The sequence below is a fragment of the Psammomys obesus genome, unplaced genomic scaffold, assembly GCF_907164565.1.
Source record: "Psammomys obesus unplaced genomic scaffold, mPsaObe1.curated_primary_1811, whole genome shotgun sequence".
Classification (NCBI taxonomy): Eukaryota; Metazoa; Chordata; class Mammalia; order Rodentia; family Muridae; genus Psammomys; species Psammomys obesus.
Window position 1 is genome coordinate 9,053,470 of NW_026596046.1, and position 17,521 is coordinate 9,070,990.

A 17,521-nucleotide genomic window follows, 5' to 3' on the forward strand; every position below is an offset into this window, starting at 1 on the left:
TTCCTTCCTTCCTTCCTTCCTTCCTTCCTTCCTTCCTTCCTTCCTTCTTTTCTTTTTGAGACAAGGTCTAATATAGCCAGGGCTAGCCTCTAACTCCTGATCCTGTTGCCTCCATCTCCTAAATGCTGGGATTACCGGCATGAGCCACCGTGTAAGGATTCTAAGGGGGGGTGTGTAGAACAATGCCTACTACACTGGCAAGAAAAAACATTCTTTTAATCATGAGCTTAGGTGTATGAAAAACAGGGAAGGAATCCTGATCTCATCCTCAGAGTAGAACTCTACCTTCTCAAAATGTTTCTGTTATACACTAGCCCTGTCACAAAAGCCTGCAGGTTTTATTTCTAGTTACCTAGTCAGTCTGCATTAACAAGGACACTAGCAAGCTCTTTCCATTCCATGCAGTTGGAGAGGCTAAACCCCAGAGTCAGCCAAGGAGCTGGATGAGAGCTGCAACTGGCGATCTTAATTTTCCCACCATTGGAGCCCATGTGTGTTTGATTTCTTAATAACATTTGCCTAATTTAAACAGATAGTAGCAGCCTATAAGGTTTCTTTTTCTTTTCTTTTCTTTTCTTTTCTTTTCTCTCTCTTTCTCTCTCTCTCTCTCTTACTCAGCATAGTTTCCTCTGGTTACTGCTGGGGTGACAGAAGCCATAGATTCCTTTCTTGCTCCATTAGCATAGCAGCACAGGAAAATGTCTACTGAAATATTGTCGTCTTTGTATAACAATACCATTTTAAAGTCTCAGAGCGCTTCTTAGCGAAATCTTTTAAAATATTAATATCATCCTGACCATAAATAACCATTATGGCTTTCATGGAGAATAAAGTTTAGAGATATGCCCTGGACGTTCATTCATATTTTCTCGTTCATTGAGTCCTAACTTCAGTTAAATTAGTTTTTTTTTTTTCTTTTTTTTAGACAGAGCTGGGAACACTTGCGTGACTGTCACTTCCTGTTGAATTTATCATATAGAATTTAAGGTGGAAGACAGGGGAGCAATCTGTCACAAATGGTTGTATTTGTAATCTTTGAGGGTTGGCACAGGGAGGGGGAAAGGGATGGGGAGGAGCTTTTTAGATGGCTCCTGTCACCAGGCCCATTCACTCAGCTCAGGTAGCTGCTGTGGTGTGGAGATTTGCTGGGCAGTTTGTATAAAACGCTTTCTTTAGAGCCTGTCTGGCTTCTGTGCTTCGTGAATACAAATGCCTCTCAGGTTTTCTTAGTGAAATGATAACTCAGGTTGTCTTTACCAGTGAATCCAGTAATAAATAAATACGTGGAGTCGATACGGCTTGTTCTGATCCTCCATGCTCTGGTGTCTTAGAATAGACAAGTTGAACTCAATCTTTGTGCTGGTGACAAGATACACCTTTTGGGGGAACCCAAGGATCGGGGTTCTATGCTATGTTTAGTTTGATACAAACTGAAGTGATTCAAAGTGAAGGCTGGTATTGCCAGCTCCTAACAAGACTTCTGCATCTAGGTGGAAGCAGCCAAATGGAACATAATTTTCTTACATTTAAATATTATTATTATTATTATTATTATTATTTATTATTATTATTAATGTGAACATGTGTCCTGGAGCTTGGAGCCAGGGAAGAGAAAGACTCAGTCTTTCCTCTTTCACTGGACAGGTAGCCCTGGTGTTGGGAAGAGAGGCTCTCTATCCTGTGTTCTGATCTGTGCTATGCCAGGTGTGTGTTTCTGCCACTTCTGCACCTTGGAAATTGACTCCATGATTTTAGTACCTTGCAGATTTGTATCTGGGAATTACAACCAGAGGCTTTTGAACTTGGCCCACCAGAATCCTCCGTTCACTTTTCCTTTCTATGTCACTTGGCCAGCGAACTTAATCGACTCGTGGAAAATTCCCTTTATACATCTCACTCCAGGCAACACTGGAAATTTGGGCTTGGGGAGTGTATGGGCTGCCCTGAGCACCCTTGGCTTCTCAGTAAGATTGGTGTGAGGTTTCCGGAAATGCAAGTCATTCACGGCTCTGAGCTCACAGATTCACTCCTGGGGCCATGATCAGAGAGTGCCTGGACCCAGAAGCCATTCTCAGGATGGAATGGGAACAGCACAGGCTCATGCTTTCACCCCACAATAGGGTAAAGGTCCCTGTTGCTTGTAAAGATTCAGGCCATTAACTTCTGCAGGAACTTCTCCTCGTCTGTGAAGTCTGAGTCAAGTCCCACATAATGGGATGGCAGATAACACTTAATCCACTACACTGAAAGCGCCTGGGTCAGTCTCCCACCAACTAGACTGTGGATACCTTGTGGAGAAGGTTAGCTTTGTTCCTCAGCAGTGCCAGACACCCAGTAGCTATAACCACAGCTCCTAACATCGTCCGATGAGCTATTGTGCTAGGTGCTTAATGGAGTTCCATTTTACAGATGGAAAAAGTAAGACTGAACAAGAAAGGGCAAGTGATGCTAACAGGTCGCACAAGGGAAGTTCAAAGCACTGCAAAAGGCCCGGGAGTCCAGGCCATCTCTGTTAGCCAGTTTGCTCTGCACGTGTTCACTGCTGCTTCGTTGGAGGAACGCTCTCAGCACTCACTGGAGCCACAAGCACATACCTGTTGACTCCTTCAAGACCCCAGTCCTGGGCTGCTGTTTTCACAGTACCCACATCAAGAGCAGGCGCTGTTAGTTGTGTGGAGGAGAACTGCATGCCATTCTGATCATCATACAACACGCTGATGGCTTTATTCAGTAGTTCTGTCTGACTCCATGTCCACAATATGTGATCTAAGGCAGATCTCTTCCCTGAGTCTCAGACGTCCGTGGGAATCCACGGTTGCCTTGAGACATGCCTCTTCCTGTCCTGTGGTTCCTGGAAGCATGCTTGGTGGCTAGCAGATGCTGACGTTAGGGTTCACAGTTTGACTCTTTGTCTGTCTCCTCTGCTCTGTTTCTGTGTGCGCTGTCTGCATTCTGTGTGCTCTAGCTCTGCTGCCAAGTCTGGAGGCCTGGACCTGGGGCCTGGTGGTTTTGACTCAGGAAAGCCCACCCTCTTTGAGACACTGTCACTTTTCCAGGAGTCTGTCCTTGTTGGTGGCCTGATCCTATAGCTACCCTCCCCCTTTCCATCATTGGAAACCTCTCTCACCATTCTCTTCCCTGTCTCCCTGCTCTCAAGGCTTCCATTCCCTTCCAGCTGCTGGCAAGAACTCCTCTGGGAGTCTGAGCTTTGGGGAAACAAAAGCCAGGTGTCTTGGCTTTGGCCTCTTAAAACAAACCTCCCCTGAGGCAGGGCACAGAGAGGTCTGGCTTCCTTTGTAGCACAGAGCCAGCAAACACTGAGATAAAAAACCCAAATTAATATATCAGTAAATTATCCTGCCACACTGACATACTCTGTAATCAGGAAGACAGTGAAAACAGGGAGAACATGCCAGGGAGGAATCTGGAGGAGGTGGGAGGAGCCGCACAGACAGCAGCAGGGCAGGGCTGGCCCTGGGGAGGCTTCAAAGCCTGAACTTTTCCCCTGCGATTTTGCTGAGGGTTCAAGGGGCAGCAGGCCCCATCACCACTGCATGGACAGCAGGAGACAGACAATGGCACTTTCCCAACGTCTTAACCTAGGAAATGACAGAGTCTGGCTCAGAGGCAGTGGCTGCAGTTAGACTTTATTTATCTAAACCACTTTAACAGCAGTCTCCCTATTGACCAGTCATGCTCTGATCGAAGCGGCCATCTCAGTGGAGGTGTGTGGAGCCCAAACAAGCGCCTGTCAGAACCAGGAAAATTGAGACAATCAAAGAGACTGTAGCTCGACTCCTTTGAGCTCAATAGTTTCAAAGTTTGAAAGTGAACGAATAAAGCTGTCACGTTCTAAACACAATGAAGAGCTCGGCCAAACATAGTGGCACTAGGTTAAGCCAACCTTGTGACATGTATCAGGCTGAGAGGAGTACAGCCATTTTCAAGTTGGGGAAACTGAAGTCTAGAGAAAAGAAGCGCCGGAGCCAAGTGGAGAAAGGTTCAAGACTGAAGACTCCTGTACCGGCTTGGAAACCAATGGTGAAAAGTTGGTACCCACACTACCACGGCCCCACCCTCAGAGGTTGGCCAAGAAGGGGTGTCCCGTCCCTCACGAAGGTTCGGTGGGGTTTCACAGGGCTAACACACAGTGTAGATAGTGTGGCGGATTGGAGAGAGAACGTCCTCAGCGTAGAATGAGATCCGCAGAAGAGAGGCGTGAAGAAAACAAGGCAGGGAGAAACGAGAGTCACAAAAGCCACAGGGCAGTAGCATCTGGAGCCACACACCGAAGGAAGGATTTCAGAGTGGACTCCAGGCAAGGTGATCGGGCTAACTGCAGAGGAGGAAAGGCATAGGGAAGGAAAGAAGGTGACAACTGAGGAAAAGCGAGCATGTGGACGGTTAGGAAGTTGTCCTGAGAATTTGTACAAAACAAAAAGAATACAAAGCTGAGGGCAGGAAACATCTGGGGAAGAAGGGTGTGGGAAAAATTAGTGCCACTCCCCAGACCAGAAGATTCAGTCAGATTGAAGGACTGCATCATGGGAAGTGAAAACATTCTTTATGTGGGTAGTCAAAGTGAAGCAAAACAAATCAAAACTTAGAACAGAAAAAAAAAAAAAAGCCAGTATTCTTTTTAGAACTTGCTAAAATCACAGTGTAAATGTTGACATATTAGATCTGAAGAGAGTTTCTCCTAAATATATCTGATGATAAGTCCTTCTACAGCTTTATGCACCATCATATACTATCTCGTAAAATGATGGTTTTAGCACCCTGGTTTGTAAAATGGCATCTCAGTCGCTGTGCAAGTCAGCTTTCCATTTATGCCAAAATTGTCCTAGTAGGAGGAATGGTTATTTTCTCTCAGGGTTTTCCAGTTCTCAGTTCACCGTCTCTATACCCTGTGTGCCTGTTGTGATATCTGCAAGATTGGGTGGCTGATATAGACTGTTCATATCCCAGACACCAGGAAATCAGGGTTCGTGTGAAGAAAAGGTCCAGTCTCAAAATCTCCCTCAAGGGAAAGCCTCCATCCTTCCACTGGACCTCCCCTGGAAAAGGATTCCATCACTTTTCCTGGCACCAAACATCTCTGGTCCTGGGGGAACATGTAAGATTGAAACTGTGACTGTGACATTTAGATATAGATAGATCAGATAAGTTTTACCCTCATACTCCATCATCCCAAATTGTATAGCACTGGGGGACTGGAGTCATGGCTACTAACTCCTCTGACACTTGCTGTTCTCTGTCTGCAGAGATGCCTCCCTCCCTTACTATATGTATTAGAAATCCAGGCTCATTGGGGTTTCAACTAACTAAGTGTCATAGGATTTTAAGTGTTGGTGTTGGCCACGAGTAAGTGGATACATTTAGCACCCTGATGTTTTCACAGCTATTCTGACAGATCTTGGGATTTTTTTTCTGCCTACTTTCTTGATTGTTAACCTCTAATCAGAAGGCAGAGCTTTCCAGACACTTGAGCTCCAAATGGTTGAAGCATGGTCGTGTTATGGCTGATAATATTAGTGTCTTGTGAAAGCTAGGGTGAACCTGCAGACTGTGCATGGCAAAGACTCTCCAAAGAAACAGCTAATCTGGAGATGATATTGTATATTTCAAGGCTCGTTGTCAAATTTTTGTCATGCATACATAGTCCTCTGAGGCCACTGTGATCAGTGTTCTGTGAGCAAACAACAGGTTGAGGGATACACATCAACTATAGCTGAGGTTTAAAAGGCAGGTACTCAGCCACTGTCAAATACACTGCTTTTCTTCGGACAGGCTCATGAGAGAAGAACTCAGGTGTGGAATTCATACTGTGTCCCACAAGCGTGTTTGGGGTAGGCATCTCATGGAGGATGCTTCTGCGGCTTCCATTTGATATATCTGTTTACAGAAACTTTAAATGGAGAAATGAAATTTGGTCTCTTGCCATGGACTTAGATTCTATTGGAAAATAACTACTGTTACAGCCAACATGCCTTGGGATTAGTATCAAGGGCAATATACTTTATTTCCATTTAAGGGAAATAAAAGTTAACACAACCAAACACCAGAGAAGTTAAGGCAAAGACGTTGAGAGTTCCAGGCCAGTCTGGGCTCCAAGAGCAAGCTTCCGTCTCAAACAAAACCATACCTAATTAAAGCATACATATGGCCAAGAAAAGGACAGTGATCATTTTGTGCTGCATTTTGAGGAGTTTTGTTCATCTACCTCTCTCCTACTTTGTTGTAGACTTTTTTTTTTTTTGAAGAACCACTATTTGATAATTTCTAAAGCAATGATAAAATGTTATAACTTCGCTTTCTATTTTATTTTTAAATTTTTAATTTGGTTTATTTTGCCCAAATATATGTCTATGGATCATGTATACATAGTGCTTGAGAAGGCTACAAGAGGGTGTTGGATTCCCTGGGATGAGAAATATAGATGGTTGTGAGCTACAATGTAGCTGTTGGAAATTGAACCTCTGGAAGAGCAACAAGTGCTCTTAACTGCTGAGACATCTCTCCAGCCCCGAGTTCACCTTTTAAAACACACTTTTATTGAAGCATGATTGGCATACAATAAATTGTTTATATTTAATGTCTACAACTGAGTAAGTTTTGACATAGACTATGATATCATTGGCATGATCACAAAAGTTTTATTTTTAAAGACAAGTTTTAGGATTGCCCAATTTAAGCACAGGAGTTGAAAGAATTCAGATGCTAAATATTCGTGTTCACTGCTTCCTTTCTTACCACAATGAGCACTTCTCTTCTTGCTTAATCTCATGTCTTGCCACCTGCCTCTCTATCCAGTGTGCCAATGATCAGGACTTTCTGTTGCATTTCAAAATAGGCTCCAAGAAATGATAGCCCAAAAGTGATACACATGCTGATCACTGATTAGGGCAGAGTATCCATTCACAAGGTTTCTTCTTCTGAAGTACAGTAGTACAATGTATAAGCTGTAAGTATATGTTTTGAGTTTTGTTATTAATGTCTTCATTATATTTATTTATTTAATGCTTGTGCATATGGGTGCATGCACACACCTGTGCGTGCCCCATTGTTCCAAAGTGGAGGCCACAGGACAACTTTCAGGAATAGATCCTCTCCTCTAACCATGTAGAGGGTGAGGAGCAAACTCAGATTGCTGTCTGGCTCGGCAGCGGATTCCTTTATCTATTTTAAGAGGCATAGGAGTATGTGTGTTACAGCAGAAATGCTAGGAAATTCTACGCCATGGTTCCGCAGATGAGAAGATGCTAAACGACTTGAGATATTTTACCATAACAACAGCTGTAGGGGACTGGAGAGATGGCTCGGTTGATAAAACGCTTACCATGAAAGTAAGACCGGGAGTTCAGTTCCCCGGAAGGCAAGCTTAAAAAGCCGGACACGGCAGTGGATGGTACGCATTTGCAATCCTAGTGTTAGGAAGGTAGAGGCACAGAGATTGTCGCAGCTTACTAACAGCCGGCCTGGCCAGACAGGTGAGCTGCAGGCCAGGTGAGAGACCCTGATTCAAAACAAGATGGGTGGCAGTTGAGGGCCGCACTGGACACGAGCTCTGATCTCCACACGCTCGTATACGCATACTCTCACAACTACTAGACATTACCCCTACCACACACAGACCCCCATGCACACATACGAATTCAACATATTTAAGGAAAGAACATGTGTGAGCACTAGCTACAACAGTTTAAAGCAGGTATTAGCAAACATTTTCTTTAAGACACCAGACAGTAAATATGCTAGGTTTCCCTGGCCAAAATGTCTGTGTTATGCTAACTTTATTCTACACACACACACACACACACACATATATATATATTCTTTATATATATCCTATATATATTATATATATTGGGCTATGAAACAGAAAAGGGGTGATCATTATTATTTGTGTTACATTGCCTTATCTCTACCTGTCTGTCTGTCTGTCTATCTATCTATCTATCTATCTACTATCTATCATCTGTCTCTATCTATTATTGTTTGGTTGTATGTTTATGTGTGATAGAGGGTACGGTCCTACTACAGCAAACATGTGGCTGTCAGAGGACAGCTTGCTGGAACTGGTTCTCCCTGTGGATTGAACTCAGGACATCAACCTTGGAAGCAAACACCTTCACAACTGAGCTATTTCACTGTCCCCAAAGGTAATAGTAGTTATTCTTTTTAAGGCTGGAGGGAAATATATGAAGACTCAAGGAAGCAGCTTTTACTAAAATACTCAAAATTTCCTTCTAGCAATTACAGCAATTCAGATGGAATTACTGGTTACTTCTCCTTTCCGCCACTTGGTAGCACAGGGTTAAAAGGCAGTTTCCACACCTGCTGTGTGTAACTCACCTTTCCTGCTACTCTCATTCTACTTTAGAAACTTGGGAAAATTAGTTAGCACCATTCTGTGTCCATTAATTCATCTAAAAAAAAAAACAGTAATAACAGAACAAAATGTCTAGAGGTGTCCTCAAGATATGTAAAGTCCTAAGAACTGAGGATGACATTTTTGTCACTGTCATTATCATTATGATTGGTCTTGGTCTTATCACTGAGAAGCCATAGAGACATTCGTTTTGATCAATCATCTATTGTTGCCACAAAATACCTGAGGATATCAACTTATGAGAAAAATTTATCTTGGCTCAGAGGGTCCAGCACATAATCTGTAGTGAGACAGTCTATCATGGTAGGGCTATGTGGTAGAAGGAAGCTGCTTATGTATTGGTGGCCAGAATGGAGAGAAAGAGCAATAATTAGAGAGCAGGGTTGAGGAGGGGAGAGGTGGAGCACACTAGTGAGCTGAGAGTCCCAGCATCCCATTCAAAGGCACACTCACTATGACCTGGCTTCCTCCCATTGGGCCAAACCTTCTAAAGGGCTATCCTTCCCAGTAGCTCTACAAACTAGGAATCAGGCATTTAAGATATGGACCTTTAGGGAGGGGAAGACACTTCACATAAAAAATGAGAACAATATGTGTGTCTTATGGAAAGGATTCCTTTTTTTTTTTTTCATGGGCTGGAATAACAGATGTACTTAGATGCTTCCTTTTACTAGTGACTATCAATCTCTTTAAGTTACTGTTCTGAGATTTACCTGTTATTGAAACTTGAGAAGAAACAGTACTGTGTCTAGCCATAATATTAGCATGGCTCATGTAATAAGGTAAAAGAGTTTCTACACAGCCTTGAGTCTTGTCCTTCTGTCTTGAATACAGTATTAACTACGGGGCCTTATGCAGCCAGTGTCTGCTTGTAATTCTACTCTAAGTTTTTCCATGAGAAGAAAAGATTCCTAGTGATCTTTGCTTTGTAAAGGGAAACGTGTTCAGGTAAATGCACTAACATGGAGACCGCTATTCCTCTGGGTTGTAGCCACTTATTAGGCCGTGATTAGCCTGAGGAATGACTTCTGGTCGTATCTGGATGTCATGTGACTGATGTCATGGTATTTCAAGCCCATAATGAGCTTTTAGGGGCATGAAGCAAAAGGGAGGGAGCTATGAGCTGATGGTGGATGAGTGTTTATCACCCGGGCCAAATGGAGGTAGTGGCAGAAGGTAAGATGCAAACAAATCAAAAGTGAAATGACAATCTGCAAGGTCAACTAGTGCTATCAAGGAAGGAAGTGGGTAGTGGTGTGCTGGAGCAGTTCCTAGGAAGTTAAGGTGGAGGAGGAAACCATGCAAAGCAGCCCTGGAGAGGAGTGTCCACTGCACACCTCATCACTCTGTAGACTTCGGAGGTCTCCTGTGCCTTTTGAAGGATCAAAGGATCTGAATTGACTCTTCACCGTTTCCCAGTTTCACCCAGAGATGGGTGTTTCTGAGCTGGATAGAACAGTGCCATTTTGAGTAAAGAGGAATAGTCCCCTAACTGACTGACTAAAATTTGAATTTGGTAAGTACTGCTTTGAATACAAGTGTATCCTCTCCATATAAAAAAAAATGCTTTTCCGAGTATAATATAAAGTGATACGCTGGTATGGACTCAACTGATCCACATTTTTTATATAAAATATTATATCTATAAATATGGAAACTATTTCACCTTTTTGTGTAAGACACAAATACTAATACCTCTTGAATCATTTTTAAAACTCTGAAAAATCCTCTTTATTTTTGAGGAGAATCAAGAGTTCTATTGTGCAAACAAGTTGAACACATAAACATATCAGTGTACGAGTGATAAGGTCACACAAGGGTCTAGAACAGACATTAATTAGGTGCCTGTTTTTCTTTTCTAAGTCTTTTCTTTTCTAAGTTTTCTTTTCACCCTCTTCAAAACACCCTTCAGTAGACATATAGATCACGAGAGTTAAAAGAAAAAAGAAAAAAAGAGACTAGGAACAATGACAGCTTTCTTTTATTATCCAGTAGTCATGTATCAAGTGTATTACAACTACCCATCTTCAACAAGAGAAATTGAAACCAGTGTTTGATAAGAAGATGTGCATGCAACACGGTAGAATAATATTCCATTTTGTCAAGGCTTAGGCAGGAAAGAGCTGTGGAGTGGAGTAGTTGTTTTCCCACAGTCATGGCTTCAAAGTTGCAGCCCAAGTATTTGCTTAGAGTGGGGAGGATCGAGACTTTCTGGTATTTATAGTGAAAAAACAACAACAAGGCAACCTATCTTTTTAGGAAAGGAATGCATGGTTAAATTGACTCCACTCGTCCTTAGCAACCTGAACACCCAGGCCACATTTTTCCCTCTCTAAGAAGCAAGTGGGAACTTGAAAAGTATGTAGCATGTCGTGAAGAAGGAGCAGTGAACTTTGCCCAGGTCTGCAGCCAGCTCTGAAACCTGAGACTTCAGAAGCGCCACCACCGGCTTCCCCTCCCCCTCCTTCCTTTTTAGTCCTGCACATTTCTTGCCTTAGCAAACTCCCTTGGCCTCAAAGCAGAGGAGTGTCCCTGCTAAAAGAAAAAACCCTGTTCTCTTAAGTATTTCTGGTGTCATTAGAGAGGAACTACTAAACACAAACAAAACATTAGACTCAACTTTATGTTTTGAGTGGTAAAAGTTCAGTCCATTGGTGTTACACACAAAGATTTCTTTTGCATTCATTTTAAAAGCTAATCATCAACATGATTATTGAAGATTCCCCTATGTAGAAAAATGATCGTGGGGCTGGAAAGAGTTCCCATAATCTACTGGGGAGGGTGAGGAATTATGAAAAGCCCTGTGTTTAGGGTGCTCTCTGTATGAAGGGCTCACAACTGTAAGTGACTTGGTAACTTGAGCTATGCTAGCGGCTAAGAATCTTTCACGTAATTGAAGATTAATTTGATTCCCCAGATTGTTGAGGGTGGCTGACAGTGGGAGGGGGGCTGGTCTGGGTGGAAATACATTATTCACATCACAATGAAGTAGGTGTATTCTAAGTGGCTGCTCTACCACTGCTCACAAATGTTTGCCCTCCTAAGTAGTCACCAGGCTTCTTGCTATTGCCACGATTGGATCCTGCTGGGTGGGAGGAGGGCGCCCTGCCAACATGGGTAAGGCAGGTGAACCCCAGAGCAACTTCAAATATTTTGCAAAGAAAGTAATATGTAGTAATGGCTACTCCAGAATCCATTAACTTGGAACAGGCCGACTCAAGGGCTCTGGCTTTCTCAAGTGTCTAATGTAAACAATATGAACGTCAATAGTGGGGGACATTCCAAGATAGTATTAACACGATTGATTTATTGATGGTTACACAATGGGAGGTTATCTTTTGTTAATTGACTCTGTAAATAAGCTTGCAGGCAGCAGTGCATGGGAGTGGAGGGAGGGGTTGTGGGAAGATAACCTGAAAAATCCAGGTACTTGCGTTTTAATTTTTCAACGCCCAGACTATTTTGGTAAATTCCAGGGCAGTCACTCTTGCAATTTCAAACTCAGTTTAGCAGTGTTAATTCTACGGAAAGTTTCATACTCATCCTCCCCTCACAGTAAAGGGGAGACCTTTACTGTTTCCTGGTGGATACAGTAAAAATGTGTGCATTGAAAGTTTTGCTTCAGGAAGATATAAAGTCTAACAATTATAGGGGTGGGTGACAGCAGGAGGGTGTGTGTGTGCGTGTGTGTGTGTGTGTGTGTGTGTGTGTGTGTGTGTGATAGAGAAAGACAGAGAGAGAGGCAGACAGAGAAGCATCGAGACAGACAGACAGACAGACACACACACACACACACACACACAGATAAAGACAGGGTGGGCAGAGACAATCCACCCATTTGAGTTACTCATTAATCTAGGAAGAGGGAGCAAGTGGCAACTTAAGTCCTGAGAGTCTTGGAACCTCTGAGCAGTAAGTGGTGACTTGTGAACTCACTTCCTTTGCTGCTGATGCTATTTCAGTTTGGCAGTTCCTATTGGGAAAGAGAAAAACCCATTTCTCTGTTGTAGTTTCTTCCTAATATTGATCCGCTGAAGTGAGTCCTTTTGGATAGACATGCAACACTGTGAACTCATCCCGACAGATTTGTGTGTGTATCTGTGTATATATGAAATATGTAAGCAGGTACATATATCTGTGTGCCTATGTGACGATCAGAGGCCAACCTCTTGTGCTATCCACACTTTTTTTGTTTGTTTGTTTGTTTGTTTGTTTGTTTGTTTTTAATGATGAGGTCTTGTCCTGGCTTCTAATTTTCCTAGTAAGCTGAGCTAGGTGGTCAGTGAGCCTCAAAGATCTGCCTGTCTCTGCCTCTGCAGTGCTAGGATTCCAAGTGTCCACCATCACATCTAGTTTTTCACATGGGTTCTGGGGTTTAAACTCATACTGGTTAGGCAGATTCTTTCCCAGATGAACCATCTCCTCAGCCTTGGACTGTTTTCTGGATGGTTCCACATTCATCAGAGATGGTCTGAAAATTAAAATTCTCACCATTCACCCCTTTACATCTTCTAGAACATTCAAAACACATCAACTCTCCCTTTGCATTGACCTTCCATCTCTCCCTAAGGCCCATCTAATTTGATCGGACTCTTTCCAGCCTTGGACTTTCCATCTGCTTTGTCTTTTGTCAGATGCCCTGATTCTCTTCCATCTGGCAGCTTTATTCTCTGCAGGAGAGGGCAGAGTCACACTTGAATCAATCCTTACTTACTCCGTCTCTGCTGAGAACCTGCCCTGGGTTATTCCTTCCAGGAAGGACATCTCTGCTTTACTTTCCTCTGGCCATCAACTTCCCTACCCTATGCCTTCATCATTTTTTTATTTGTTTGGGGGACTTTGGGGTCTACCTCCCTTCCTCCATTGTACATGCAGTAAGTTCCCGAGTGCTCTTGATTCTTCTTTTGCGGTCCATCCTCTCATGCCTGTAAGCTCATGCCTGTGAGCTAGAATACACCAGCCCACGGGGTGATGCTTCCACGCTATGGCATGCAGTCAATGTGTGTCAAATGAGGAAACCTCAGCTCTGCCAGCAACATGGTTACTGGATGGAAATCACTAGAAATTCTGCAGTATTCTGTGCTGCCAATGGGTACCAGGCATTCAGTAAATTGAAGACAGGAGCCGGTCAGCGCATTATTATAAAATGGGCTTTGTGTTAGTTTCTTTTGCTTACTTGGAAGGTATTCTAAGTGTGTCTAAGGTAGGTAAGTTTAAACTTAGATGTTCTGCAAGCTAAGCTATTTCTACTAAGTTTATTTTTATATTCTCAAATACCATGGCTTTCATAAAGCAATTTTATCTTAAGTCTGGGAGTCTCTCCATTGCTCACTTCCCACCAAACTCGTAAGACCTCTCCACTTCCTGGTTTTAACTCATCTTCAGTTCTTCAACCAGCTTTCTTTCTTTCTTTCTTTCTTTCTTTCTTTCTTTCTTTCTTTCTTTCTTTCTTTCTTTCTTCCTTTCTTTCTTTCTCTCCTTCCTTCCTTCCTTCCTTCCTTCCTTCCTTCCTTCCTTCCTTCCTTCCTTCCTTCCTTCCTTCCTTCCTTCTTTTTTCAAGAAAGGATTTCTCTGTGTAACATTGCTTGTCCTGGAACTCAGTCTGTAGACCAGGCTGGCCTCAAACTCACAGAGACATCTGCCTGCCTCTGCCTGCCTCTGCCTGCCTCTGCCTCCTGAGTGTGGGGATCAAAGACTTGCACTACCATTGCCAGCTCAGGTGTCTTTTGAGGTTGATCTATTCCCAGGTTCTTAAGGCTCATCTCAAACGCTTCCTGGTCCATGGAGATATTTTTGTTTCCCTCCATCTTGCTGCATTTCTGTAGGTATTTCTGGACTTGGTTTTATTCTTTCCCAGTAGAATATAACCACTTGGGAGACAGGAACTAAATCTTCCTTCATGGCTAGACTCTTCATCCCCCACACATAGTAGGTGCACAGAATGCTATCATTCAGTTTTATTGATTTCCTCCTCCTTGTTCCCCCTTTTCTTTCTCTTGTTTGATTGCATATTTTGGTTCAGAAGTGGTATGTGGGGGTTTCTCCATAGGCCTGTCCTCTTGGATCCTTTAATTTAGAAGGCTGCATGTAAGTACTGAACAATACTTACATGGAAGTACTATTCAGGATGAACTCTTCAGAATGAGAGGCAGAAAGCTCCTTCAGTATGGATTCAGGCAGCGCACTTTTGAGCTTATCCCAAGCCTTTCACATCTGGGAATAAGCTACACTGAAGTCCTGGGGCACACAGAGTTGCCTGCAACTCAAAAGGCAAATGCCAGCCCTGTGGGCCCCTAGTTAAAAGCATGTGGTCATCCAGAAAACAAAGCCATCCCTGTTTCCTCTTTTTGATAACAATGAAGACACAAAGATTAATAGAATCAGTTCTTGAATGATGCTTGCAGAGTAGTTTGTGTTTGCTTTAACACAAAGGAATACTTGCAAACCCTAAAGGTCACCCAAGAAATGGGAGAGAAACAGCTTATGAATGTGTGCTGGTAGATTTCTCAAGAATGACACGAGTCCTTCGCAGTGTGTTGTGACCCAGAAGTTCCTTAGTATGTGGGTTCTCTGTGATTTACTCCAGAGAGGCATTTCCTGGACCAACCCCTCCCTCCACCCCCACCCCCAGTATGGAAGGGCATGGCGTTGGGAGGAGTTGATGCTGTGTTGGAGTGTATAAGCCAGCTTTTCAGTTCACGTTCTAGAATTCACTTAATGAGTATGGCACTCTTGCTAATGGGATCAACCACAACACCTTTTCCTGACCCTGTCACCAAAGAGGAAGGCTATGGCTCCCTTTGGAATCCTGTCTGTTTGGTAACTGTGCTGGAGTCTGCTCTCCTAATTCTCAACCTGGTCATCTTAGAATTATCCTGCTCAGAAATAAATGAATAACGTGTGGACAGGACTCAGATTTCTCTACGGATGTGGTAAATGAAACAAGGATTGACTGCCAGTGTACAGAACCTCCCCAACAATGGACAACGTGTCTGCTGCTAAATAGTCTAGCATAAAGTGCCTGTGGTTCTTGTTTGTTATAAGGCCGAAAGTCAGGTTTTGGTGAGGAGTAAAAATCAAGGCAATTGAGATCCTTTCTGGAGTTACTGGTTGGAAGGACAGGACTATATTTTGCTCTGTAGTTGTCTTTCCAGGAAAATACTGCATTTATGCAATTAAATAGTAAATGATGTGTGTGTGTGTGTGTGTGTGTGTGTGTGTGTGTGTGTGTGTATGGTGGTATGTTAGAAGAGAACAAGGAAGGTGCCTTTACTATAAGCCTTGAGAAAGGACTGTTCAGGACAAGACATTTCAGAATAGCTACACTGGTGTCATGTGGATGAAACAGCCCACAGACTGACCACAAGTGACATACATATGACGTACTGACATGATGTATCCAGGGTCTGAGTGGCTGACTCCAAGCTAGCCTGTCACCTGCATCCCAGGCCATTAGTCATGGCAATCATAAATTCTCTGCCTTTTATTGAGTAGCTACTATGTACCAAACACAGTGCCTCGGGTGCATTATGTCATTTGGTGCTGACAGCTGCGCTCTGAGAAGGTAAGGGGAGGGTTTTGCTCAAAGTATGCGGCTTCTAAGTGGTAGAAACAGATGGGGATCTAGTTCATTGCCTCTGCTTTTAGTTACCTCTCTGCCGGATCTTGCATGCTCTCCCTCAACATTTTAAGTCCCTATCTGTGAGAACTCTGGCCTTCTCGGAATGCATGCACACGGGCCTGCTCGGGCGCAAGCATGCACACATGTGAATACATAAATCTACATTTTTAAGTGTAGTGGTATTCTTTTTAAAAAGGAAGAATAAAAGATTCTCATTAACATTTTAATCTATATCCATATCTCCTGGAGCTGTAGCTTGCACTTCTCATTCCTGGAAACTCTCCCTTCTTGCCTGGTGTTTATTAGGCTCCCCAGAGATCTTTACACTTAGAGCATTTCAGATAGGAGATCGTGGGGAAGAGATGACAGTAAGCTGGTTAGGAAAAGGAACAAAAGAGTAGAACTAAGTTGTCTTTGGTGTTCATTCTGTCCCCCCCCCCATGCATATGATAAAGCTAAGACAAGTTGAGTGTGACATCTTTGAGTTTAAACTCCCAGTCAAGCAGATAGATCCATCATGGCTGGTGATTCCAAGTGGAAATTGCTGATTTATAGAAAAATTAAGTAATTTGATTAAATCTAATTATAAAATTATTCTTCTAAGAATAACCATTTAAGGCTCTAGGGCAGCTCAGTGCATGGCAATCTTATCTGTTCTTACCTATATTCTACTTTTTCATTTGTTACTTTCTTTGATTTTTTTTTTTTTTTTTTTGGTATTATTTTGTTTTTGTGACAGGGTCTCATTGTGTTGCCCTCTTTGGGCTGGAACTCACTGTGTAGATCATGCTGATCTCAAACACACGCAGATTGCTTACCTTTGCTGGGATGGAAGCTGTACCACCCTGCCCAACACCTTGCCTATCTTTTTTACGAGGTAGGTCGGGCCCGAGGCTTGCTTTTTGAAAGATTAATAAAAATCCTATTTGAAACAACAACGGAGTATAAACATAAGAAGTGTGTTTATTAAATAATGTGATTACTAGTTTAATGAGATATGGGGAAATGAAGTTTAGAAATAAACATTCACATGTGGAGAGCCTACCAAGGTTTATCAGTAGTTGAAAAAAGAGTACTTGGCACTATTACTGCTCCTAGCTAGACAAGATAATCTCTGAGGATTTGGTGATAATGCTATGAATCATAATCTTTAAGTTTTTGTTTCTGGCCCTGTTTCTCAAGGGGCAGTGTAAGTGATGAAGAGTACAGAAGGCTCTGCTGGGCCCATATATGGCTTCAGATATGAAGCAGACTCCTCCTCTCAGATCAAAGGGTGGGAGTCTTTCGATCTGCTGCCATTTGAAGGTGATGAGGGGCATCAAATATCATGGTGAATTTAAAGACCTAGGCTTATTACAGACACCTGGGAAGCAATTCTCAAGGGATACTCAGGCTGCCAGGTACCTGGGATTATTTAATTACAGGCCATCCATGAAAGGAGTTGGGGGGGGGGGTGTTGGAAAATGGCAACAGTGAAAGTGATAAAAATCCTATACACTGGCTTGGGA